This window comes from Schistocerca cancellata, chromosome 8, assembly GCF_023864275.1.
Source record: "Schistocerca cancellata isolate TAMUIC-IGC-003103 chromosome 8, iqSchCanc2.1, whole genome shotgun sequence".
NCBI lineage: Eukaryota > Metazoa > Arthropoda > Insecta > Orthoptera > Acrididae > Schistocerca > Schistocerca cancellata.
Window position 1 is genome coordinate 405,638,104 of NC_064633.1, and position 26,566 is coordinate 405,664,669.

Consider the following 26,566-nt stretch of genomic DNA (forward strand, 5'->3'; position numbering starts at 1 on the left):
GACAATATTATGGGAACGGAAGAGGATGTAGATGAAGATGAAATGGGAGGTATGATACTGCGTGAAGAGTTTGACAGAGCACTGAAAGACCTGAGTCGAAACAAGGCCCCGGGGGTAGACAACATTCCATTAGAACTACTGACGGCCTTGGGAGAGCCAGTCCTGACAAAACTCTACCATCTGGTGAGCAAGATGTATGCGACAGGCCAAATACCCTCAGACTTCAAGAAGAATATACTAATTCCTATTCCAAAGAAAGCAGGTGTTGACAGATTTGAAAATTAACGAACTATCAGTTTAATAAGTCACGGCTGCAAAATACTAATGCGAATTCTTTACAGACGAATGGAAAAACTAGTAGAAGTCGACCTAGGGGAAGATCAGTTGGGATTCCGTAGGAATATTGGAACACGTGAGGTAATACTGACCCTACGAATTATCTTAGAAGCTAGATTAAGGAAAGGCAAACCTACGTTTCTAGCATTTGTAGACTTAGAGAAAGCTTTTGACAGTGTTGACTGGAATACTCTCTTTCAAATTCTGAAGGTGGCAGGGGTAGAATATAGGGAGCGGAAGGGTATTTACAATTTGTACAGAAACGAAATGGCTGTTATATGACTTGAGGGGCATCAAAGGGAGGCAGTGGTTGGGAAGGGAGTGAGACAGGATTGTAACCTCTCTCCGATGTTATTCAATCTGTACATTGAGCAAGCAGTGAAGGAAACAAAAGAAAAATTCGGAGTAGGTATTAAACTCCGTGGAGAAGAAATAAAAACTTTGAGGTTCGCCGATGACATTGTAATTCTGTCTGAGACAGCAAAGGATTTGGAAAAGCAGTTGAATGGAATGGATGGTGTCTTGAAAGGAGGATATAAGATGAACATCAACAAAAGCAAAACGAGGATAATGGAGTGTAGTCGAATTAAGTCGGGTGATGCTGAGGGTATTAGATTAGGACTGGCAATCGGAAGGAAAGCGTTTCTGAAGAAGAGAAATTTGTTAACATCGAGTATAGATTTAAGTGTCAGGAAGTCGTTTCTGAAAGTATTTGTATGGAGTGTAGCCATATATGGAAGTGAAACATGGACGATAAATAGTTTAGACAAGAAGAGAATAGAAGCTTTCGAAATGTGGTGCTACAGAAGAATGCTGAAGATTAGATGGGTAGATCACATATCTAATAAGGAGGTGTTGAAGAGGATTGGGGAGAAGAGAAGTTTGTGGCACAACTTGACTAGAAGAAGAAATCGGTTGGTAAGACATGTTCTGAGGCATCAAGGGATCACCAATTTAGTACTGGAGGGCAGCGTGGAGGGTAAAAACCGTAGAGGGAGACCAATAGATCAATACACCAATCAGATTCAGAAGGATGTAGATTGCAGTAGGTACTGGGAGATGAAGAAGCTTGCTCAGGATAGAGTAGCATGGCGAGCTGCATCAAACCAGTCTCAGGACTGAAGTCCACAACAACAACAACAACAACAACAATGCTCCTGTACGTCGCACCCTAACGTAGAGGAGAATTTTGGCATAGTTATGGTTAGCTCACAGCCTTAGGCGTCTTCGTCTTTCAACAATATATGGGAAATGGAACCATTGTCTCGATGACGATTGCCTTTGGCAGTTGTGTCCCTACAAAAAGTGAGAGAAAGTAGTCAGTGACCGAATGAGAGGCGCTTGCTGTGGTTTTGGTGTTCCAGAAATTGCGGGTCCTCTTGTGCTGCAGAAGGACAATAGTGAACACTGACCACAAGCCTCTCGAATTTTTGTTAACTACTAAACTCAATCACAGGCTAGTAACCTCAGGGATACTGCTCCTACAAGAGTACAAATTTCAAATTATACACATTAAAGGCATTGTACATCGGACGCCTTGTCACGTTCTCCAATAGGCTTAGCAGAAACCACCCAACAATGACCGCTGTTATATGAGGAAAGTCGTGTTTGAAGAAGCTGTGTCCGCGACCATGAAGGATATCCACCTTCAACAGGTCAAGTACTCCTAAAATGGCCGCTCTCATCTAAATACAAGAGCCGCATATAAGACAGTATTACCTCCTCATGAAAGGTCTGTTCCATCGTGGGTGTATTGACGACGGAACTTGGACTTCGTACCTTTCTGAAAACCTATTCGAGAAAGTCATTTGACACACGCAACCGAGCTATGGCCACTTTGGTTCCAGGAAGTGCTGGAGTAACCTTGCACAGTTGGCGTGTTAGACGAATACTATCGGTGTGCAACTCTTGTCAGGAATCTAAACATACCTCGGTGAGCATGCAGGCACATCTATATCCAATCGTACCAAACAAGCTAAAACACGCGGTTGCAATGGACCTCAGCGAAACGTTGCCAAGGGCGAAATGAGGATCCTACCACATACTTGTGTTTTGGGAACTAACATTCAAATTTGTTGCCCTAACCCCTTGAAACGTGCAACGGCATTAACAATACCAATAGCCTTTCAAAGGGAATTTCTGCCACAAATTGGACATCTTGATAAGATGATAAGATGACACAGTTTCGCTCTAATCTTTGGAAGGATAAATTACGAAGACAGAGTGAAGCCTGTTTACATATCCTCCCACCAAACAGCTCAAACCCCGCGTATTATGAAAGAGCGTGGAAATCTGTGTAGGGCATACTGCTTCAAACAGCACAAATCCTGTGATGTCTTTGTTCAAGACTTCCAGAACGTAATGAATGAGACCGCACACGGTGTTATGCGAAATGCCTGTCTTAGTGTGTTTAGATTTAACAACCCATCAATCTCATTCGAAAGTTGGTGGACTTTCCACCGATGGACAGAGAGCAACACGACACCGTTGTCTACTTAGCGCTCAAAAGAAGAAAGGCAGCGGCGCTCATAAGAAGACGCGCTCAGATAAGAAGGCACACGTTAGAGAGTTTCAGTGGGCGAAAAAAGTCCAACTGAAATCATTCCGTCTATCCATATTGCGCAGCGCAAAAGGCCACTAATAGTTGTCCGTTTACAACGGCCAGTTCCGTGCCCGTATAGTAGCCTATGCAAACTCGCTGGAATTAGAATTTATGAAGCCACACAAGTCTGTTGGGTTACATCACGTAAGCGATGTGAAACACTTCCAGGAATGAACAATACCCATTGCTAGTCCTCACAGACAAATTCCATATTAGCTGTAGCAAGTTTTTCTTGTATATATTACACTAACGTTTTGTTATTCTGTCTGGCTCATGCCGTTCGAACGTGAATTAAAAATGACTGTCACTGAAAATGGTATCCCAGTATTAGATTAGGCTCATGCTTTTCCTTATTTTGTGCCATAATTAGGCTACTATTAAGATTTCTCTATCTCTTCCGAATTTATTTCGGGGGGTAAATATCCAATGCTATTTTGGTATCGTTCGAGTTGCTCTCGTCATCATACGTTTGCACAATTTGGCTGAGCATTTCACTTTAAGTAGGATAGTCGCCGCTGACAATTTTCATTAAGGACTTTTAGATCTTTCGATGTAATGGTGACATGCACACATTGTAAAGCGTTCAGGTGATGGATTGGGGACTCCGATATGGAAATACACGCGGAAGGTATTTAAGGCGGTAGCTGCGCCGAAATATGCCGTTAATGTGCTACTGTGCCATTTCTTAACCGCTTACGCAAATACCGGAGGGAATCTGGAGCTCAAATACTGTAATGGCCCGCACGACGGAAAAACGCCCTATTTGCGATGCGCAACAGTTTTGACGCATGAGCACATACGGCCTTGCCGTTGTAGGGAGAGATACGCTCTGCCCACTTTCTTTGTTCGTGGAAATCACCCGCGCCTTAGTTTCATCTAGGTTGTACTGTTGTCTCCAAGAGGTGTCGCACTTCCGTCACGTTGTGACGACTGCGAACAATGTCGGCACTGTAACACTGTACTACCCACTTTGGACACAAACATTCCCCACAACATTAACCAGAACCAGGCAAACTATTCAGTTACTGCGGATACACATGCACCACAGTTTAACCAATCTGATGTGTGACATATCATCAATTTCACAGTTTTTAATGACACTTGCAAAGGTCTCAAATACGCAACTTGCCTCACAAGATGCAGTATTTCAAGTACTATTACAGCACCATCACTAATAATTGCATGCTAGAATATGTGCATGTAGACTGAATTCACAAGGTCGCATGCTCAAAGGTACTACGGTTTCTCTTCTTTAACTTTTGCAATACGAATTTCTTCATCACACTAATTCTAGTACTACAGGGGTACCCCGACGTAAGTTACTTTTTATCCTTACGATTACCACTACTACTGCCTACTATTTAAGATGTCATTTGTTAGTATATAATTTGCCACCATGTAATAAACCTAGTGTATTCGATTGCATACGTCACATTTCATTTGTAAAGCATTGTGGACGGAACAGTCTTGGATGTACACACACCAAAAAAAAGGTTGCATCACCTCGGATTCGAGAGTTCCGGAACCTGTACTGAAAATTGGATTAGAGATCAACAGAAACATCATTTCCGCCCTTTTTATTGCTCCTGAAAACAACACATGCATGTTGTACCACCATACAGCGAGACTTTCAGAGGTGGTGGTCCAGATTGCTGTACACACCGGTACCTCTAGAAGTAGCATGTCCTCTTGCACTGATGCATACTATCTACATGTTCATCAAGGTACTGTTCGTCCAGATTGTCCAATTCCTCAATGGCGATTCAGCGTAGATCCCTCAGAGTGATTTGTGGGTCACGTCGTCCGTAACCAGCTCTTTCAATCTATCCCAAGAATGTGCGATGGGGTTCATGTCTGGAGAACATGCTGGCCACTCTAGTCGAGCGATGTCGTTATCCTGAAGGAAGTCACTCACAAGAAGTGCACGATGGGTGCATGAATTGTCGCCCATGCGAATTAATACCTCGTAATATGCTGTCCATATGGTTTCACTATCGGTTGGAGGATGGCATTCGCATATCGTACAGCCGTTACGGCACCTTCCATGACCACCAGCGGCGTACGTCGGCCCCACATAACAGCAGGGAACCTCCACTTTGCTTCAATCACTGGGCAGTGTGTCTAAGGTGTTCAGCCTGACCGGGTTGCATGCAAACGACGATTGTCTGGTAGGAGGGACATGTGACAATCATCGGCGAAGAGAACGTATTGCCAATCCTGAGCAGTTCATTCGGCGTGATGGTGGGCCCATCTGTAGTGCACTGTATGGTGTCGTGGTTGCAAAGATGGACCTCTTCATGGACGTCGGGAGTGATGTTACGCATCATGCTGTCTATTGCGCATAGTCTGAGTCGTAACACGACGTCCTTTGGTTGCACGAAAGGTATTATTCAACATTGTGGCGTTGCTGTCAGGGTTGCTCCGAGCCCTTGGGCGGCCTGAGCGAGGCATGTCATCAACAGTTCGTGTCTCTTTCTTTATTCCCTCCATGTCCGAACAACGTCGCTTTAGTTCACTCCGGGACGTCAGCCCCAGACTACAATTCTGATCAACGCAGTAGCAGAGGCATCTACTACACATCTTCACGCCATCTCCTCTCTCCCGCCACAACTTGCACCCGCCCTGTCAGCAGCACGATGCACCAAACACCACTTACGCCTATGACACTGGAAGTGAGTTTTGAAGCTTCTCGAAGTTTGTATCTTTCTTTAATTGTTAGGAAACATTCATGTTCACCACAATCCTACAGTAGTGATTCTAGGTGATCTTTAAGGAGGCCCAAAAGTGTCTCTCTGTACGGTAATAACTTTCTTATTAACCATTAGCAAATTGTTGTTATTATTAGTAAATCACCGAAGCTTGACTTACATGTCATCGGTTTCATTGTATCCATGTCTTAACAGCACAACCAAATATATAATTTAATGGTTATACATTACACACATTTGTTTGATAGCTCATGTGTAGTAGACACAAATTTGTAACTACATCTATATCATTACCTTCGGGTGTACACCCACACTGTTCTAGCACGCTCACTTCCATTTAAGGATTTTAAAATATTGACATATATTTCGTCCTCGATGGCATTATTTTGTGTTTGTTTCATTAATATTAGGATTTGTCAGTTACCTCAAACATTAATTCTTTACACTACCACGTTAAAACTAAAGTCTTGGATGACGTTACTGTGTGACCAATATGTGCTTTCCAGATTTCTCTCATGCCACGTACAGTATTACATGGTAAATTTATTACTGTTAATATGTTAATGTTAATATGTGCACATGACGTGCCAGACAATGTGTTGCCTTACGTCACCCTCAGTGGTGAGAGAAATGAGCCCTAGGCCCGGTCTTTATTCACATACAGATGTCATCTCTGCGCACTAATACATTTACTTTAGTACACTGTCTCTTTGTGTTTCACCTAAATTTGTTCATACATGTTACACTATGCGTATTGGCACTCAATCTTTTCTATTCGATTTATGTTCGACATTTACGCCAATTACCACATGTGTAAGCTGTTCATGCAGAGTTTGGTTGGACCTGCACCACACCTATCTTACTCTAAGCTGTACAAATACCGGCACAACTTTCTAGTGTTAAGGAGGAGCCAATGCAAGGTGGCAACCTATATGGGCTATGCACTGGGAGTGCAACGCCCACATCAATCGCCACATTGTATTTATTTTTTAAGGCAGTAATGACAAGTAGCAGCATTGATGTGCACAGATTTGCGGTTACCAGAACGAAATTTTCACTGTGCAGCGGAATGTGCGCTGATATGAAATTTTCTGGAAGATTAAAACTGTGTGCCGGACCGATACTCGAACTCGGGGCCTTCGCCTTTCGCGGAAGGCATAGGTCCCGAGTTCGAGACTCCGTCCAGCACACAGTTTTAATCTGGCAGGAAGTTTGAAATTTGCGGTTCATTGCGCTATGCTAACAGAGGTGGCTAAGGGATGAGCAGTGGGAATGTACTCCATTGCGTTAAGTGCCAATAACTTTTGCAGATAGTTTCGTGCGCTATTTGACTAAAGGAGCAGGTGGCGTGAAGCCAGCAGCGCGTTAGCCCAAAAGTCGCCCTTTACAACTTCCAGCACACCAGGAGGTTCTGGGCTCGCCAGGACGGTCTCCAGCAGCAGAGCTTTGGTGCAGCCTAACAGGCAGGCGACATTTGCAGCAGAACACTGCAAGGCGAGCAGAAGGTCTCTCCAAAGTGAATAATACCGGGAGACGCTGTATACCCCTCGGCTGGGTCGCCCTGGGCTCACAAAAGCCTCGCAGGCGACACTGCCGGCAAGGAATGTACCTCCGCGAATCCCCCGCTTCAAATTTTTTTTAGCGTGGGACGGAGGAGCGGAATGTGTACGTCTAGACGCTGGCGCCAAGAAAACGCCTGAAAAGATTTTCATAAGAGCGGCAACTCTTATAGCTGACTGTGATTGGCCAGATCGACGTGACGTAAGCAGTGTTTCCCGCGCACTCTCACTCGAGGGAGAGTAGCGCTCATTGGTGAAAAATTTGTTGAAATGTTGTGATTGGACAGCCGCAGCACTGGAGCGGAGCGCTGCACACGATTTTGGTAGAAATAAGAAACTCGAGTTTCAGCGTCCGTCCGTTAAAATCGCAGTACTCTGTATTGGGCAATAACGATTAATAGCGGACTAGCTGTGTACCTTTTCCGGAACTCTGGAGAATTTCACGTAATTGTTTCAAATACACGTACCGATTTATTTGGTTGCAGCGACATCACACCTGATGGGCATGGAGCAGAGGAGCAAAATAGGTAACCAGTTCCGGCTGTAGCACAAGCAGCCTTGCATTTCATAGCACTTAAACTCGTAGCCATTGGCCCATTGGGCATTCTCTGATTAGGTACGGATGGAAAGAAGGCGACATGGAATCTTGTGCTCTCATTCAGTTATGGGGAAGTGCCAATACACTTTGCTAGGTATTGCAGTCATAGATTCCTGTTTTACTTCTGTCTCTTCTTTGAGATATTAACCTGTCCACAATCAAGAGGCATCACCTCATTAATTCAGTTTGCTAGTATATGTAATTGCCAAATAAAATAAATCTGATTATATTTACCGATATTGCAGTCTACTGATATATCGACACTTCAACCCGTTCCTGAAATAAAGTCACAAATGTTGTTAGCGTTATCGTGATGTTTATAAATGTTCAAATGTGAGTGAAATTTTATGGGACTTAACTGCTAATGTCATCAGTCCCTAACCTTAAACACTACTTAACCTAAATTATCCTAAGGACAAACACACACACCCATGCCCGAGGGAGGAATCGAACCTCCGCATGGATCAGCCGCACATTCCATAACTGCAGCGCCCTAGACCGCTCGGCTAATCCAGCGCGGCAGATGTTAATAACCTCCGTGCATACTTACTTTTGTGCGGCAAGCAACCTCACCCAATCCAATTCTTCAACAGAGCACGGGATTGTATAGTGAGACGTCATTAAGCACATAAGAGTGACATTGTGGGAATTTATAATAGAATTCCGAGTTCGGCAAATATTTCATTTGCATATCGCCTCACAGTAGCAAAGGAAACTTGTAAGTCGCTCCCCTGCTTTTTTTTTTTTATATTTCAAAACATTCTATGATGTACCCAAGCTGTGGAAGCCCAAATCGTAAAACCATATGTTCCATTAATTTATATTGTGAACGTGTCTTACCTCTCCATTCCTAACTCTCCTGCTAACTGTCTTCTCACTACATGATCGGAACTCATGTAATTGGAATAGCAAAAGATTTTTTTTTCTTTTAATAAATACCCACACCCCAATCCTTTCGTTACACAACACAGACACAGAATGGGGAACAATTTGTCTAAGAACAGTGAAGCCTTACAGCTATTGACTGACAGCAACAATTCAGATCGTTTGGGTTCAGACTACATTGTGACACAGTAATCAGCCCATGCTCGAGTGCTGTTGGACGAAGACAAACACTTAACGTCAGGCGGCTAATTATTTTCTTTGCATGCACATTTTTTTTTAGAAAGCATCGATCTATACAGTATGCAGATAAGTATCTGCATAAAGTGTTCAATTATTCGGTTGGTACATCTGCATTTTGGCGTATACTACCGCTTTTATCAGTTTCCAAATTTGATCTTTTACAAAACTACCAATCTCGCATCCAGTTTTACGACTTTCGGATTTTGTTCCTACAACTTTTGAGATTTGGTCCCTACCACTTTTCCTGTTATACAGCCTATTTCCTGATTTGGTTCCACTGGACTAACATTTTGCAGAATATGTCATCACGTCATTTCTTAAACAGGAATCGTATTACTCTGCTTCTCTCTACAGCACCAGCTCCCTCAATAATGAGCACAGGCCTCGAATGGAGAGCAACATCGTGTGGTTGATACATAATACAGATGCTTTAGAGAGCTAAATTAATTATAGGTCGCTGCACCACTTGATGACGTTGACATAATGTGACGCCGGCGTAACGCGCTAATGCCCCAGCTCAATGCTGGCGTTATGCCTATGTTATACCATCGACGCACGATACAGTCACTGTAATTACGCTGCGTACACCATGTATATGCTGGTGCAACGCCAACAGATTGTTCGGACACTTTTGGGCAAGAAAACAATGATTTGTTGTAACAAATACCTGAGCACTGAACTGGAAACGAACAACAGTTTTTGAAATCACAGGAACCCCTTCATCTTCGAAGTGCAGACAGCAAATGTGTGGTGTCACCGCCAGACACCACACTTGCTAGGTGGTAGCCTTTAAATCGGCCGCGGTCCGTTAGTATACGTCGGACCCGCGTGTCGCCACTATCAGTGATTGCAGACCGAGCGCCGCCACACGGCAGGTCTAGTCATGCGAGACTCCCTAGCACTCGCCCCAATTGTACAGCTAACTTTGGTAGCGATGGTTCACTGTCTGCATACGCTCTCATTTGCAGAGACGACAGTTTAGCATAGTCTTCAGCTACGTCAGTTGCTACGACCTAGCAAGGCGCCATATTCAGTTACTATTGATATTGATATTGTGAATCATGTACCGTCAAGAGCGACGTTCATAATTATTGGATTAAAGTTAAGTATCAAACTAGCTACGTCCGCTTTCTCAATTCTAATTCGTTGTCATGTTCCAGACCTCACGTCAGTATAATCCTTCCCTCCTCACGTCAGCCTGCCTGAGCTAAAACGCGTGCATTTCGGCCTCCTCTAGTAACACGGTGTTGGCTCTTCAGCCAATACAACAAAATGATAGCCGGCATGCAAGAGAATTATAAAAATTAAAATATCTGGATGGCGGAGGAACCGAGCTTTGAGGCTCTTGGCGCTCTGAGGCACAGACGTCACTTGGTGAGAGCATGATGACGTCGACGAGCACTCCCGTGACGTGCAGGGGAGGGTGGTCGGAGGGGGGTGGGTGGGTGGGTGGTAATGCATGGGTGATATACAAAGGAATTCCAGGAATGCTGACGCTGATGTTGGTGAAATGTAACAAGTACACTAGCCTGAGCAGCAGACGATCAGACGATCACATCACTGAGCCCTGGAATGCTGATGCTTATGTCAGCGATTTTCGTACCAGAACTGTCGGTGATTTTCCAACAGTGAACTAAATCAATGACATAAGAACGTAGACTTCCGCGGCCGGTGTCATAGTGATTAAAATTCTTCTGAGTATTACGCCGCGTCATTGTTAAAAACTACCAACAATAATAAAGTAAAACCGACATTTCGGCCGAATTGCAACGACCTTCCTCAGGGCACGACTGGTTTTGCATGGGGATAGGTGCTTCTATTTATTACAGACTATCGATGTGTAACGTCACTATTGTACAACTTTTAATTGTCCCTCCAATATGATTGGCTAGTCATGAAGAATGGGAAGATGGAAGGAAAGAGGTTATTCGTGGAAGTCCTTGTCGTCAATGATTGGTAGCTGTCCGCCAATCAGTGTTCACCTTCTGGTCGGCAAGTTTTCCTCCTGGTGTGCGCGGAAGTGGACTGACAGTTGCTCTACACAGCTGTTTGTGCAGATACGTCCGTGTCCCCTGTAGCTTCTGCCCCGCGACCGCTCGCGGCCCGTTGGACTGGGATGGCCGGCAACCAGGACGCCGGGAGTTTGTAGCCATCTTCTCTGTTGATGTTGTCAGGCTGCTCAGTAATTTCGATCACCTCCCGTATTTTGCGTTTTCGCATCCACCATTCTTTCGCCAGTAGTCGGGCTTTCTGGAACCTGGTATGTTGTCCACAGTCACGGTGGTTTTCCGCTGTCGCCGATTTATTGTGTTGTTGTAATCACACATAGCGTTTGTGTTCTGCTACTCGTAAGCTGACAGGTCTCCCTGTTTCTCCTATGTAAGGAGCTCCGCACTCGCACCGTAGTTCGTAAACACCTGCAATGTTAATATGGTTGACTACATCTTTGGTGAAACCTATCATTTCGTGGATCCTATGACTGCTTCGAAAAATCGGTCTGAAACCTCGTCGGCAGAGGACGTTGCCCAGCCGTTCACTAACGCCTTTTACATATGGTAAGTGTACCTGTGGAAGCTTCTCTTCTTTGCCTTCTTTTCGTGTTCTGCTCCCTTTGATTTTAGCTACCTTTCTTATGATGTCGTCATCATAGCCGTTGGCACGAAACGCTTGTTGTAGCTCCTTTAATTCTTCTTTGATGTTATTTTCATCGCTTATCCGGTAGGCTCGGGCAGTTAACGTATGCAGAACAGAATACTTTTGAGCTCAATGACTGACGAAGATGTTGGCTGTGAGTCCACTGACTGGTGACCCCATGGGAAGTCCTTCCTATTGTGAGTAGAACTGGTTGTCAAATGAGAAACAGTTTCGCTCTGTCATTAGTTTTATTTCTTTTATGTGGTTGCGGAAATGACTTCCTGTTATTCTAATGGTCGTTTGAAATGTTGATGATTACAGTAGTGGGGATATTCATGTACATGGTTGTGATGTCAAATGATGTGAAAAGGGCTGATATGGGTATGTTAACGTCTTTGATTTTTTGTATCAGCTCTTCAGTCCTGTGATGCTACTCTTGTTTCTGTATACATAATATTTTTGTATGTGTGCGAGTATTTTTCTGGCTAGGTGATATGTGGGTGCACTTTCGTGAAATGTCCTCCTTGTGGAGATTTAGCAAGTTGTTCATTATAGGTATGTTGGAGTTCCTTTATTTTAGCCATTCACTTTCTGTTTTTTTTATATATAGGAGGTATCTTTTGTAAGTGTCTGTGTATTTTTCAAGTATCTTTCTGCTGTGTCATTGGTTAGCTTTGTTCTGTTGTTGTCTTCTAGGTACTTTAGGGTTTTATCTGTGTAGTTCTCCTGTCTCATTACTATCGTGGTGTTGCCCTTGTCTGATCTCATAATGAGATCTTTCACATAATATTAGTTAATGGCAGGCATAGCCAAACATCCCAAGTCGTAAAATTTCGAAGTACGTAACTATTCTACATTACGTTGGATATGGTCGCAGATTACGAATTGTTAAACAAAGCGACAGGCTCAAATAACATAAAAATCGAGAAAAACCACTTCATGTGGTAACTAGATATATACACAGAACATTTTCTGTTTTTCAGATATATTAATACTGTCATAAAAACTCAGATGTATAAGCGTACACGTAATAAAGCGTAATTTTGCTTTTATAAAGATAGATAGTTAATAAATCCTGATAATGCAGAAACATCAACGAAACATATATGTGAAATAAAAAGAAAAAGAAAAGTTGCCTTTTTCTCAAGATGGATCATCTCCAACAATAAATCTATTTCCAACCACAGAGAGGCGAGTGCTTTGTTACATGGTTCCGTTTGACCACTGAAACATTTTTTGCTCTATGTGTTATCTTTATGGATCTGACAACTTTCTTTTATCGTTCAGAAATGGTACAGATGATTACCGAATTTAAGGATTTGGAGGGCTACTTCTATGCCACTGGAGTGGTTAATGTTTTTAACGAGGTAGTCTGCAAATGTAGAATGTCTGCTGTCACTATTCAGTCCACTTAAATGTGCTCAACACCTTATCCCGTAATTTCTACGTCTGTGTGATGTTTACTGCAGGTTAGCTGGTATACACATGCTTTGCTGAATTTACCAGTTATAGAGTTGGATAAATTTAATCTGTTCGTCAGTGTATTGTTTTTTCTATATGCCATATTTAAACCTTGTTTTCTCATGAAGTTTCCTATTCTGTGTGTTGATGAAGATGGAGAAACCACAAACAACGAGAAAAAATATGCTACACCCTGGCATATGACTATAAAATAGCACACAGTATAGGCGACACCATGAGGAAACAAGGTTAAATTTTTACCGATGTCCACACTTCAGTCTCACAACATTAAAACAACAAAAACACGTTTCAAACTAAGAAATGGACCTGTCGCCGCTCAGGACAAGCCAAATACTACAATGGTAATGACCTAAGCTGGTATATGCCACGATTTTTACCTGAAATACGTTTTAAAGACTAGATAAAAAGAAAAATTCATTACAGAGTTTAGATCTGTGATTTATTTCAGTCGACAGGCATAGGTCACAAAGAATGTAAAATAAAAGTTAAAATGCATGTATAATTTTAACAACAAAACCTTGTGCAATGTGTATTCTCACCTAAATATATGATTAAACGTATTCGAGTATTAAAGCAAAACAATAATTTATGTACCTGCTGAAACGCGACTTTATCTTTCATTCATTATGTTTTTGCAGGCTTGGGAGCTGACAGTATGGCAGTTCAGTGTAATTATCTTCTTCTAATAAATGTGTCATTTCTGTCGTCTCATGGCATATTTCATCCAGTTACCTTCTGTACTACACTGTAGCACTTCTTTCCATGTATGCTCCAAGTTTCATCGAACTATGTTACTTGTTTTCCTCTGCAGCTCCCTTTAGTACCGCGGAAGTCATTCCCTGATGTCTTAACAGACGTACTCCAGTCCTGTCCCTTTGTCTTGACAGTGTTTACCACATTGCCTTTCCTCTCCGATTCTGCGCAGAAACTCCTTACCCCTTACATTGTCAGTCTACCTAATTATCAATACTTGTCTCCAACATAACATCTAAAATGAGTGGATTCTCTTCTGTTCCGGTTTTCACACAGTAATTGTTTCACTACCACACAGTACTGAGCTCCAAACGTACATTCTCAGAAATTTGTTCCTCAAATTAAGGCCTATGGTCGATACTAGTAGACTTTTATTGGCCACTGCTAGTCTGTTTTTGATGTCCTCCTTTCCCCATCCGGTTATTTTGCTGCCTGGGTAGTATAACCCTTTAACTTCATCTACTTTGTGACTGTCAGTCCTGATATTAAGTTCCTCGTTCTCATTTCTGCTACTTCTGATTACTTTCTTCGATCTACTCTCAATCCATATTCTGTACTTATTAGACTGTTCATTCCAATCAGCAGATTGTACTCTATGTTATCAGAAGTATCCGGACACCAGACTGAAAATGACTTACAAGTTCGTGGCCCCCTCTATCGGTGACGCAGGAATTCAACATGGTGTTGGCCCACCCATAGCCTTGATGACAGCTACCACTCTCGGAGACATACGTTCAATCAGGTGCTGGAATGTTTCTTGGGGAATGGCAGCCCATTCTTCACGGACTGTTGCAATGAGGAGAGGTATCGATGTCGGTCGGTGAGCCCTGGTACGAAGCCGACGTTCAAAAACATCCCAAAGGTGACCTATAGGATTCAGATCAGAACTCTGTGCAGGCCAGTTCATTACAGGGATCTTATTGTCGTATAACCACTTCGCCACAGCCATGCATTATGAACAGGTGTACGACCGAGTTGAAAGATGCAATCACCATTCCCGAATTGTTCTACAATAGTGGGAAGCAAGAAGGTGCTTAAAACATCAATGTAGGCGTGTGCTGTGATAGTGTCACGCAAAACAACAAGGGGTGCAAGCCACCTCCACTAAAACACGACCACGCCATAACGCCACCACCTCCGAATTTTACTGTTGGCTCTACATTCGCTAGCAGATGACGTTCACCAGGCACTTGCCATACCCACACCGTGCCATCGGATCGCCACACTGTGTACAGTGATTCATCACTCCCCACAACATTTTTCAGCTGTCCAATCGTCCAATGTTTACGGTCGTTTGGCTTTTCTGGCGTGATGAGCGGATTATGAGCAGCCGCTTGTACATGATACCCAAGTTTTCTCACCTCCCGTCTAAATTTCATACAGTACTGATGCAGTTTGGAATTCCTGTGTGATGATGTGGATAGATGTCTGCCTATTACACATTACGATCCTCTTCAACTGTCGGCGGTCTCTGCCAGTCAACAGACGAGTTCGGCCTGTACGTTAGCGTGAAGTGCGTGTCCCTTCACGTTTCCATTTTGCTATCAAATCGAAAACAGTGGACCTAGGGATGATTAGGAGTGTAGACATTTCGCATACAAAGGTATGAAACAAGTGACATCCAATCACCTAACCACGTTCGAAGTCCGTGAATTCCGCGGAACGCCCCATTCTGCTCTCTCACGATGCCTAATCAGGTCGTTGATATGGAGTACCTGGCAGTAGGTGGCAGCCCAATGCACCTAATATGAAAAACGTATGTTTTTTGTGTGTCCGGATACTTTTGATCTCATAGTGTATAATTCTTCTTCGCTTTCACTCAGGATAGCAATGTCACCAGCGAATCGTATCACTGATATCCTTATATTCTGAAATTTAATTCCACTCCCGAACCCTTCTTTTATTTCCATCATTGCTTCTTCGGTGTACGAATTGAAGAGTAGGGGCGAAAGACTATATCCGTTTCTTTCACCCATTTTAATGTCTCTCCCTACAGCTTACCCCTATTTTTCTCAGAATTTCGAATATCGTGCACCATTTTAAACTGTCGAACGCTTTTTCTAGTCGACAAGTCCTATGAACCTGTCATGATTTTTCTTTAGTCTTGCTTCTGTTGTCAACCGCAATGTCAGTATTGCCTGTCTTGAGCCACTACCTTTTCTACAGCCAAACTGACAGCCAATTAACCGATCGTCAATTTTCTTTTCCATTCTTCTGTATATTATTCTTGTCTGCAGCTATAGAATGGCAAAATGTGAACGATTCTCTTGTTGGAAATAGGTATTAGAACTAACGGTCCCATCCACCACGAGGCTGTCAGAAAAGGATTTGAGGTAGGTACCGAGACAGCATGGGAACGATCCCTGTATTTTCCTAAAGAGAGTTAGGAGATACCTGTATTGTCTTGTAGTTTTGTAGTGTTAGTTTGGTAGCGGATAAGGTTGGGAAAGAGGGGTGGGGGGTGGTGTAGGCTTCGTTATATGGTGACAAGGCGCCACTGCTCGGCGAATCTGCCGAGTTGAGCGTTAAGGCGCGTGTTTAGATCCTCCCGGCTTTGTCACAGGTAACAACGCATCCTCGCGGCGTCAGTAATTAACGTCGTGGTGTCAAGGGCCAGCTAATTAGTGAGCGCTGACAAATGACGCTGCCTGCACCTGCTCACAAGTTGGAGCCTCCGTGAAACTTGCTCCCACCCGGCACGTCCAGCCATTTGAACGGTCCGCAGTGATGCTCCCGAAGAGGGAGCGCAATTCTTCGTGTACCGTTAACGAATTCTTTACAGCATAACAACTGACGACAAGTGAAAGAAAGTCCTTCAAAAACATGGTTTTCAGGATATTGCTGCTGCAGACATTCGGACAAAATTCGCTGTTTTAAGAGAGAATATAGTGCCTGTAGTTCAGAACCAAACTGACCCACAACACGGTTTTTACCGACATATTTCCTTCTGCCTTATGTTCTGTGAAAATTTTGGACAGTTACCAGATAACGTCGACTTATTGCCACAGTATTTCGGCTGACAACCATTCAGCCATATTCAGGTATTTTGCATTGGAAATTGCCAGTTCACATCGCTACCTTTATACAAAAAATTGGAGCGAAGACACATTCGCCGAGACAGTCGCTACATGAGCGACCTCTGTAGAGTTACGCATCTCTTCCAATATTGCTCCATCTGTTTCGTGCAGGAACATGCATAATGAGATACCAGATGCCCGCTCTCTGTCGGAATGCACACTCGCGGAGTTAAAATTCAGATGTCCAAAAGAATAAAATTAAGTGTCACTAAATACTGGTTATCAAATGTTTTCTTCTGAAAAAAATAAAGGTATCACTGGATCCTGCGTCGTATCCAGTTGAAACCTCCATCACGATTAATAAGATCTTCACGATAAACTTATTTCCACCGATTCCTTAATAATTGAATCCCACAACGATCTCATCGAGGCCAAGATTTCTGTGGCAGATTAATCCATGAAACATGCTGTGTAGAGACAGTGGCCGGCCATGGCTTACTTACTGGGCTGATAAAGGCAAGTGTGGCGATCGTGTTCAACGCATCTTCCATGCACTGTGCGCGTTTTCTGACCAATTTACGCTTTGTCACACAGGCGAAGTATTCTGTGGATTGCAGTCTTCCTCATCCCCAGATCATCCGTTGCTGAGCCGAGAACACACATCTTTTTAGGTGGGCGTAAGATTGCTTTGGCTTGATGTTTTCTTAAGATCCTGTCTAATTTAGACGAAATATTGCTGACGTACGGGAGGAATGCCCTGGACTTGAACCGCACTTTCTCCTATTGATCGCGTGGGTGATCACGTTTCTTCTGCCTTAAAGCTGTGCTGATCTAATGAAATGAATATTCATAATCTGACTGTGGGTGTTCCAGATCGTTTTGCAAGGCTGTCCCCATCAGACACGTATAATGTTCCGACGCCCTGAACTTATACAATTCTACAGTATTAAGTACCCTAAGAAATTAAATATAACGATAAACAACAAGTTCGCAAGTAATTCAATATTTACTCGGTTTGAAAACGAAACTTTTACCAAATGCCCTCTAACTGCATCATTTAAAATAACGATCACTAGTTTCCTTCGAAAAAATTTAAATATAGCAAAACACATACTTGTTTCAAAAATTTTAAACATATTGCTACAAAATCTGAATTAACACTGAAACATAAAAACAGCTAGGCTCTGCAGTCATGGACTGTGCGGCTGGTCCCGGCGGAGGTTCGAATCCACTTAGGGACTGATGACCTTGGCAGTTAAGTCCCATAAGATTTCATACATTTGAAAATTTGTGATAAAAGCAGCTGTAAATTAACTGACATAGTCCATTGGATCCCCAGTGCTCACTGCGCCATCACATGTACTTGAGCATGCTATAAATTATGTCTCTGACCTTTCTTTCAGCCAACCTGTCGTCTTCTTAAGTTGTGTCCCCAGCGCAGAAGAGAGCTCGTCGATCGTGGGATCTTCTTCAGCGGAGGCTGCTATGCTGTGATTGTAGTTTTTGCGGGATGCCACTGGCGCAGGTTAGTTTCTGTATCTACAGAGGGCGAGATCAGTAGTACTGACAATGATGGTAGGCGACGCTTTCCAGTAATGCACCCTTTCGGTTATTATTCAAATATTCAAACACTTACGCTGTCTTCTATTACACTCAACATAGCTTCCTTAATTGTATGGTAACTTTCCATCCAACTTATGAAATATGATACACATGTCCGGCTCTCCGATACACACTGGACACAGCCAGTATTATAAACTCATATCTAAGTTACGCCCGATATAGAGTACAATATGTCCCGCTCTGAATAACACATGTCCGGCTCTCCGATACACGCTGGACACAGCAAGTATTGTATACTCATAACTAAGTTACGCCCGATATAGAGTACAATATGTCCCGCTCTGAATAACACGCGAAACAGAGTGACTATTACATATTCACGTCTAAGTAACGCAGTAACGTAACTCTTGTGTTTCTCAGAACTAGTGACATTTCATAAACAGAAACGAGACACTTATAGGTTTTGCCGGCCGAAGTGGCCGAGCAGTTCTAGGGGCTACAGTCTGGAACCACGCGACCGCTACGGTCACAGGTTCGAATCCTGCCTCGGGCATGGATGTGTGTGATGTCCTTAGGTTTGTTAGGTTTAAGTAGTTCTAAGTTCTAGGGGACTGATGACCTGAGAAGTTAAGTCCCATAGTGCTCAGAGCCATTGGAACTCGTAGGTTAACCATGAGAGATTGTCATACTAAAAACTGGGTTAAACACAATGAAAAGTACGTAAACAGTTAATAAGAGGCGTTTTGGCGCCTAGCACGAGAACGCGCCGACCAGTCAGAAGCTAGTTCAATACAATTGGCGGACGCTCCCACGGGACTGGTACACACTCTACCATCTGTCGCTTGTACCTCAATCCACTTTTGTTCCATATACTACTTCACGTGTATCAAGTTGCTTCAAGAAGAGCTTCTAGTAAAATAAAATACTGGCAGCTACAGCCAGTAATATCACAATGTGATCGTCAGCCCATTCAATGTCATGCAAATACAGGGATGCGGTATAGGCTACCATGAAGCAACTCAATATTACCAACAGGAAATCATACCTTCTCTGGACGACTAGACCGTGTAGCAATAATATCTACAAGCTGAACAAGCCAACTAACAGTACATCACCGAGAGCACTCATACAAAGCCTTAATAACAGCATTAAGACAAGATAATGGGAGTGGAAGGCAGGATCAGTTAGTGAATATAGATTTAAGTGAACAAGTTCGTTTGGGTCAGGTGCAACGAAATGAACATAGTAGCAGCATTAGTTAATTACTGAGTCTGAGAAAAACTGGTGTCACAAAGTAACTCTGAAAATATTAAGTGAAATGGAAAAGATGTGATAGAAAATTTTCCAAATTTTAATATGTACTTTCACTACAAATTTACATCAAGGCAAGTCCAAAACATAACATATCTGCCTAACTTCATTTTAAGATAACAAAGAACAACGTATGAATTGCTTTTGCTGAAGTTGCAGCAGTGTTCTTCAGATGAAGGAAAACAACTTTACAAATACTTGTGGATGTCAGTGCTGTTAGCATGTCGCAGACTGAATTCCAGTCATAGACACACGCAGAATCAATACTTGGGATACACATACAAATTCCACTGGGCATAAACTAAATAATTTAATGGAAAGGTAATAGTATAAATGTTATGCTTGGTTTACCATGCCAAAGTAGTTTTTACGAGAAGCAAATTACACTTAGCTCACCCTGCCGACATTACATATAGCAACTAAACTACACTTAAATTTACCACACTAGGGTCCGTTGCAACAGAAACACTCTGACAGAACTGCAGAATCAAATTAATAAACAGTGATTCAATAACAGATATAGTTCAGAGGTAGTGACCATCGGTATCAACAATGTGTGAAATGCCTCAATCTACAATCCAAACAAGTGTTTCGATACCGTTCACAGTGCTGTATTTCAAACAGTATAACAGCGTTGCAAGCGACGTGAACTGATGTATCGCAGTCTTTAAAATAAGTGTATTGGTAACAACTTTTTTGGCCGCAGAAAGTAGTTCAAAGTGAATGAGCAGTAATCCAAGAGACAAGAACTTTTGTTTTAGTAGACTGACATTTTAATTAGAAACTATGGATCAAATTTCAAGTAAGAATAATTCACTTAACTGTAGGAACAAAGGGAATTGCGAACAGAGAGGTGGATACCGCCAAATAGTGTGAAAGGTTATGGCAGTGAGACACTCGAGAAATTTCGCAAGATTCGAAAATTACATCTACATCTACATCTACATCCATACTCCACAAGCCACCTGACGGTGTGTGGCGGAGGGTACCTTCAGTACCTCTATCGGTTCTCCCTTCTATTCCAGTCTCGTATTGTTCGTGGAAAGAAGGATTGTCGGTATGCCTCTGTGTGGGCTCTAATCTCTCTGATTTTATACTCATAGTCTCTTCGCGAGATATACGTAGGAGGGAGCAATATACTGCTTGACTCTTCGGTGAAGGTATGTTCTCGAAACTTTGACAAAAGCCCGTACCGAGCTACTGAGCGTCTCTCCTGCAGAGTCTTCCACTGGAGTTTATCTATCATCTCCGTAACGCTTTCGCGATTACTAAATGATCCTGTAACGAAGCGCGCTGCTCTCCGTTGGATCTTCTCTATGTCTTGTATCAACCCTATCTGGTACAGATCCCACACTGCTGAGCAGTATTCAAGCAGTGGGCGAACAAGCGTACTGTAACCTACTTCCTTTGTTTTCGGATTGCATTTCCTTAGGATTCTTCCAATGAATCTCAGTCTGTCATCTGCTTTACCGACAATCAACATTATATGATCATTCCATTTTAAATCACTCCTAATGCGTACTCCCAGATAATTTATGGTATTAACTGCTTCCAGTTGCTGACCTGCTATTTTGTAGCTACATGATAAAGGATCTATCTTTCTGTGTATTCGCAGCACATTACACTTGTCTACATTGAGATTCAATTGCCATTCCCTGCACCATGCGTCAATTCGCTGCAGATCCTCCTGCATTTCAGTACAATTTTCCATTGTTACAACCTCTCGATACACCACAGCATCATCTGCAAAAAGCCTCAGTGAACTTCCGATGTCATCCACCAGGTCATTTATGTATATTGTGAATAGCAACGGTCCTATGACACTCCCCTGCGGCACACCTGAAATCACTGTTACTTCGGAAGACTTCTCTCCATTGAGAATAACATGCTGCGTCCTGTTATCTAGGAACTCTTCAATACAATCACACAATTGGTCTGATAGTCCATATGCTCTTACTTTGTTTATTAAACGACTGTGGGGAACTGTAACGAACGCCTTGCGGAAGTCAAGAAACACGGCATCTACCTGTGAACCCGTGTCTATGGCCCTCTGAGTCTCGTGGACGAATAGCGCGAGCTGGGTTTCACATGACCGTCTTTTTCTAAACCCATGCTGATTCCTATAGATTAGATTTCTCGTCTCCAGAAAAGTTATTATACTCGAACACAATACGTGTTCCAAAATTCTACAACTGATCGACGTTAGAGGTATAGGTCTATAGTTCTGCACATCTGTTCGACGTCCCTTCTTGAAAACGGGGATGACCTGTGCCCTTTTCCAATCATTTGGAACGCTACGCTCTTCTAGTGACCTACGGTACACCGGTGCAAGAAGGGGGCAAGTTCCTTCGCGTACTCTGTGTAAAATTGAACTGGTATCCCATCAGGTCCAGAGGCCTTTCCTCTTTTGAGCGATTTTAATTGTTTCTCTATCCCTCTGTCGTCTATTTCGATATCTACCATTTTGTCATTTGTGCGACAATCTAGAGAAGGAACTACAGTGCAATCTTCCTCTGTGAAACAACTTTGGAAAAAGACATTTAGTATTTCGGCCTTTAGTCTGTCATCCTCTGTTTCAGTACCATTTTGGTCACAGAGTGTCTGGACATTTTGTTTTGCTCCACCTACCGCTTTGACATAAGACCAAAATTTCTTAGGATTTTCTGCCAAGTCAGTACATAGAACTCTACTTTCGAATTCATTGAAAGCCTCTCGCATAGCCCTCCTCACACTACATTTCGTTTCGCGTAATTTTTGTTTGTCTGCAAGGCTTTGGCTATGTTTATGTTTGCTGTGAAGTTCCCTTTGCTTCCTCAGCAGTTTTCTAACTCGGTTGTTGTACCACGATGGCTGTTTTCCATCTCTTACGATCTTGCTTGGCACATACTCATCTAACGCATAATGTACGACGGTTTTGAAATTTTTGTCCACTGATCCTCAACACTATCTGTACTTGAGACAAAACTTTTGTGTTGAGCCAACAGGTACTCTGAAATCTGCTTTTTGTCACTTTTTCTGAACAGAAAAATCTTCCTACCCTTTTTAATATTCCTATTTACGGCTGAAATCATCGATGCCGTAACCGCTTTATGATCGCTGATTCCCTGTTCTGCGTTAACTTTTTCAAATAGTTCGGGTCTGTTTGTCACCAGAAGGTCTAATATGTTATCGCCACGAGTCGGTTCTCTGTTTAACTGCTCGAGGCAGTTTTCAGATAAAGCACTTAAAAAGTTTCACTGCATTCTTTGTCTGTACCACTCGTTATAAACGTTTGAGTCTCCCAGTCTATATCCGGCAAATTAAAATCTCCACACAAAACTATAACATTGTCGGGAAATCGATTCGAAATATTTTCCAAATTTTCCTTCAGGTGCTCAGCCACAACAGCTGCTGAGCCAGGGGGCCTATAGAGACATCCAATTACCATGTCTGAGCCTGCTTTAACCGCGACCTTCACCCAAATCATTTCACATTTCGGAGCTCCGTCAATTTCCTTCGATACTATTGCACTTCTTATCGCTATAAACACGCCTCCTCCTTCACTGTTCAGCCTGTCTCTGCGGTATACATTCCAATCTGAGTTTAGGATTTCATTACTGTTTACGTCTGGTTTCAGCCAACTTTCTGTCCCTAGTACTATATGGGCGTTGTGATCGTTTATTAATGAGAGCAGTTCTGGGACCTTTCTATAGACGCTCCTGCAGTTTACTATTAGCACATTAATATTGTTGTTCCCTGTTGCATTTTCCCTACTCCTACCTTGCCGCGTCTCAGGAGGCGTCTTGTTGGGCCTAAGGAGGGGTTTCTCTATCCTAAAAAACCCCCATGTGCACTCCACACGTACTCCGCTACCCTTGTAGCCGCTTCCGGCGTGTAGTGCACGCCTGACCTATTCAGGGGGACCCTACATTTCTCCACCCGATAGCGGAGGTCGAGAAATTTGCACCCCAGATCTCCGCAGAATCGTCTGAGCCTCTGGTTTAAGCCTTCCACTCGGCTCCAAACCAGAGGACCGCGATCGGGTCTGGGAACGATACTACAAATAGTTAGCTCTGATTCCACCCCGCGAGCGAGGCTTTCCGCCTTCACCAATTCCGCCAACCGCCTGTACGAACTGAGGATGACCTCTGAACCCAGACGGCATGAGTCATTGGTGCCGACATGAGCAACTACACTCCTGGAAATTGAAATAAGAACACCGTGAATTCACTGTCCCAGGAAGGGGAAACTTTATTGACACATTCCTGGGGTCAGATACATCACATGATCACACTGACAGAACCACAGGCACATAGACACAGGCAACAGAGCATGCACAATGTCGGCACTAGTACAGTGTATATCCACCTTTCGCAGCAATGCAGGCTGCTATTCTCCCATGGAGACGATCGTAGAGATGCTGGATGTAGTCCTGTGGAACGGCTTGCCATGCCATTTCCACCTGGCGCCTCAGTTGGACCAGCGTTCGTGCTGGACGTGCAGACCGCATGAGACGACGCTTCATCCAGTCCCAAACATGCTCAATGGGGGACAGATCCGGAGATCTTGTTGGCCAAGGTAGTTGACTTACACCTTCTAGAGCACGTTGGGTGGCACGGGATACATGCGGACGTGCATTGTCCTGTTGGAACAGCAAGTTCCCTTGCCGGTCTAGGAATGGTAGAACGATGGGTTCGATGACGGTTTGGATGTACCGTGCACTATTCAGTGTCCCCTCGACGATCACCAGTGGTGTACAGCCAGTGTAGGAGATCGCTCCCCACACCATGATGCCGGGTGTTGGCCCTGTGTGCCTCGGTCGTATGCAGTCCTGATTGTGGCGCTCACCTGCACGGCGCCAAACACGCATACGACCATCATTGGCACCAAGGCAGAAGCGACTCTCATCGCTGAAGACGACACGTCTCCATTCGTCCCTCCATTCACGCCTGTCGCGACACCACTGGAGGCGGGCTGCACGATGTTGGGGCGTGAGCGGACGACGGCCTAACGGTGTCCGGGACCGTAGCCCAGCTTCATGGAGACGGTTGCGGATGGTCCTCGCCGATACCCCAGGAGCAACAGTGTCCCTAATTTGCTGGGAAGTGGCGGTGCGGTCCCCTACGGCACTGCGTAGGATCCTACGGTCTTGGCGTGCATCCGTGCGTCGCTGCGGTCCGGTCCCAGGTCGACGGGCACGTGCACCTTCCGCCGACCACTGGCGACAACATCGATGTACTGTGGAGACCTCACGCCCCACGTGTTGAGCAATTCGGCGGTACGTCCACCCGGCCTCCCGCATGCCCACTATACGCCCTCGCTCAAAGTCTGTCAACTGCACATACGGTTCACGTCCACGCTGTCGCGGCATGCTACCAACGTTAAAGACAGCGATGGAGCTCCGTATGCCACGGCAAACTGGCTGACACTGACGGTGGCGGTGCACAAATGCTGTGCAGCTAGCGCCATTCGACGGCCAACACCGCGGTTCCTGGTGTGTCCGCTGTGCCGTGCGTGTGATCATTGCTTGTACAGCCCTCTCGCAGTGTCCGGAGCAAGTATGGTGGGTCTGACACACCGGTGTCAATGTGTTCTTTTTTCCATTTCCAGGAGTGTATTTGCAGTCGGGTGCACCCAGTGCTCTCTATCGCCGCCGGTAGGGCCTCCTCCACATCTCGGATGAGACCGCCCGGCAAGCAGACAGAGTGAACACTGGCCTTCTTCCCCGACCTTCCCGCTATTTCCGTAAGGGGCTCCATCACCCGCCTAACGTTGGAGCTCCCAATAGCTAATAAACCCCTTCCCCCTGTCCCTGCTCGGACCTTGCTGAAGGAGCAGCCACATGTCCACTCACAGGCAGAGCGGGCGATGCCACACGGCCAGCCTCCACATTGACCCTCCGCCTCGTGCGCCATGAACGCCGCTGAACCCGCCACTCCCCTTGGGGAGAGGGTGGCCCAACCGCGCCCGGTACCCGCGAAGATGTCTCGACAGCAGGGACAGTGGGTGAAGCATGTAACACCTGGGGTGTACCTTGCGACGCACCAGACTCCCCACTGCCGCTACACTCCGAGGCAGCAGCCTGAAGACGGCTGACCGCGGCCATCAACACGCTCAGCTGTTCGCGAACAGTGGCCAGCTTCTCCTGCGTCCGTACACAGCAGTCACACATCCTATCCATCCCAAGGAATCAATTTACTGAAGAGAGTTAATCAACCTTTAACTAGACTGCTAATTCACTAAAGGCGGCTGCTTCTTCACTAAACTGTGGTTGCTAGCCACTTCTTGTAGAAAACAATGAAAATAGCACTACCTGTCTTTGGACATTGTATTGAAAACAAACACTAGCACTACTGGCACTCTGGTTGACTACAGGGACTCTCTCTGACTGTATTCAAAACACACACGAAATCTATGGAACACTATTACTAGCACTCGAAAATTAAAGCGTCCTAAAAGCAAATTCACACGGAAGAAGAAGTGACAAGTAAGAAAAATACAGTTAATACTTAAATTAAGGTAGCTCGCTGCACAGCAGACGTGAAGCAGGCGGCAGTTACGACGACACACACGTACATTGCGGCACGGCTGCAAGAGAACTGTTGAGAACCAGTTACAACAATCCTAACCTGTCTAGTTAGCAATGAATGTAAACAAACTTTGCATTGGAGATGTGATAGACGTAGAGAGTATCGTCTCATTCATTTCAGAAAAAAAGCTAATAAAGCATTTCATCATGTGAGCTACCGTTCAGCACATCCTTTTAAGATGCGTGCAGTCTAGGCCAATGAAGGCCAACAAACAATGGCAAGTGGATTAGGCAGAACACTGGTCACCAAAGTATTCGCATTCAAGACCCTTATCCTCCCCAAACCTAGGGGATGCTGCCAAGTGTGGAA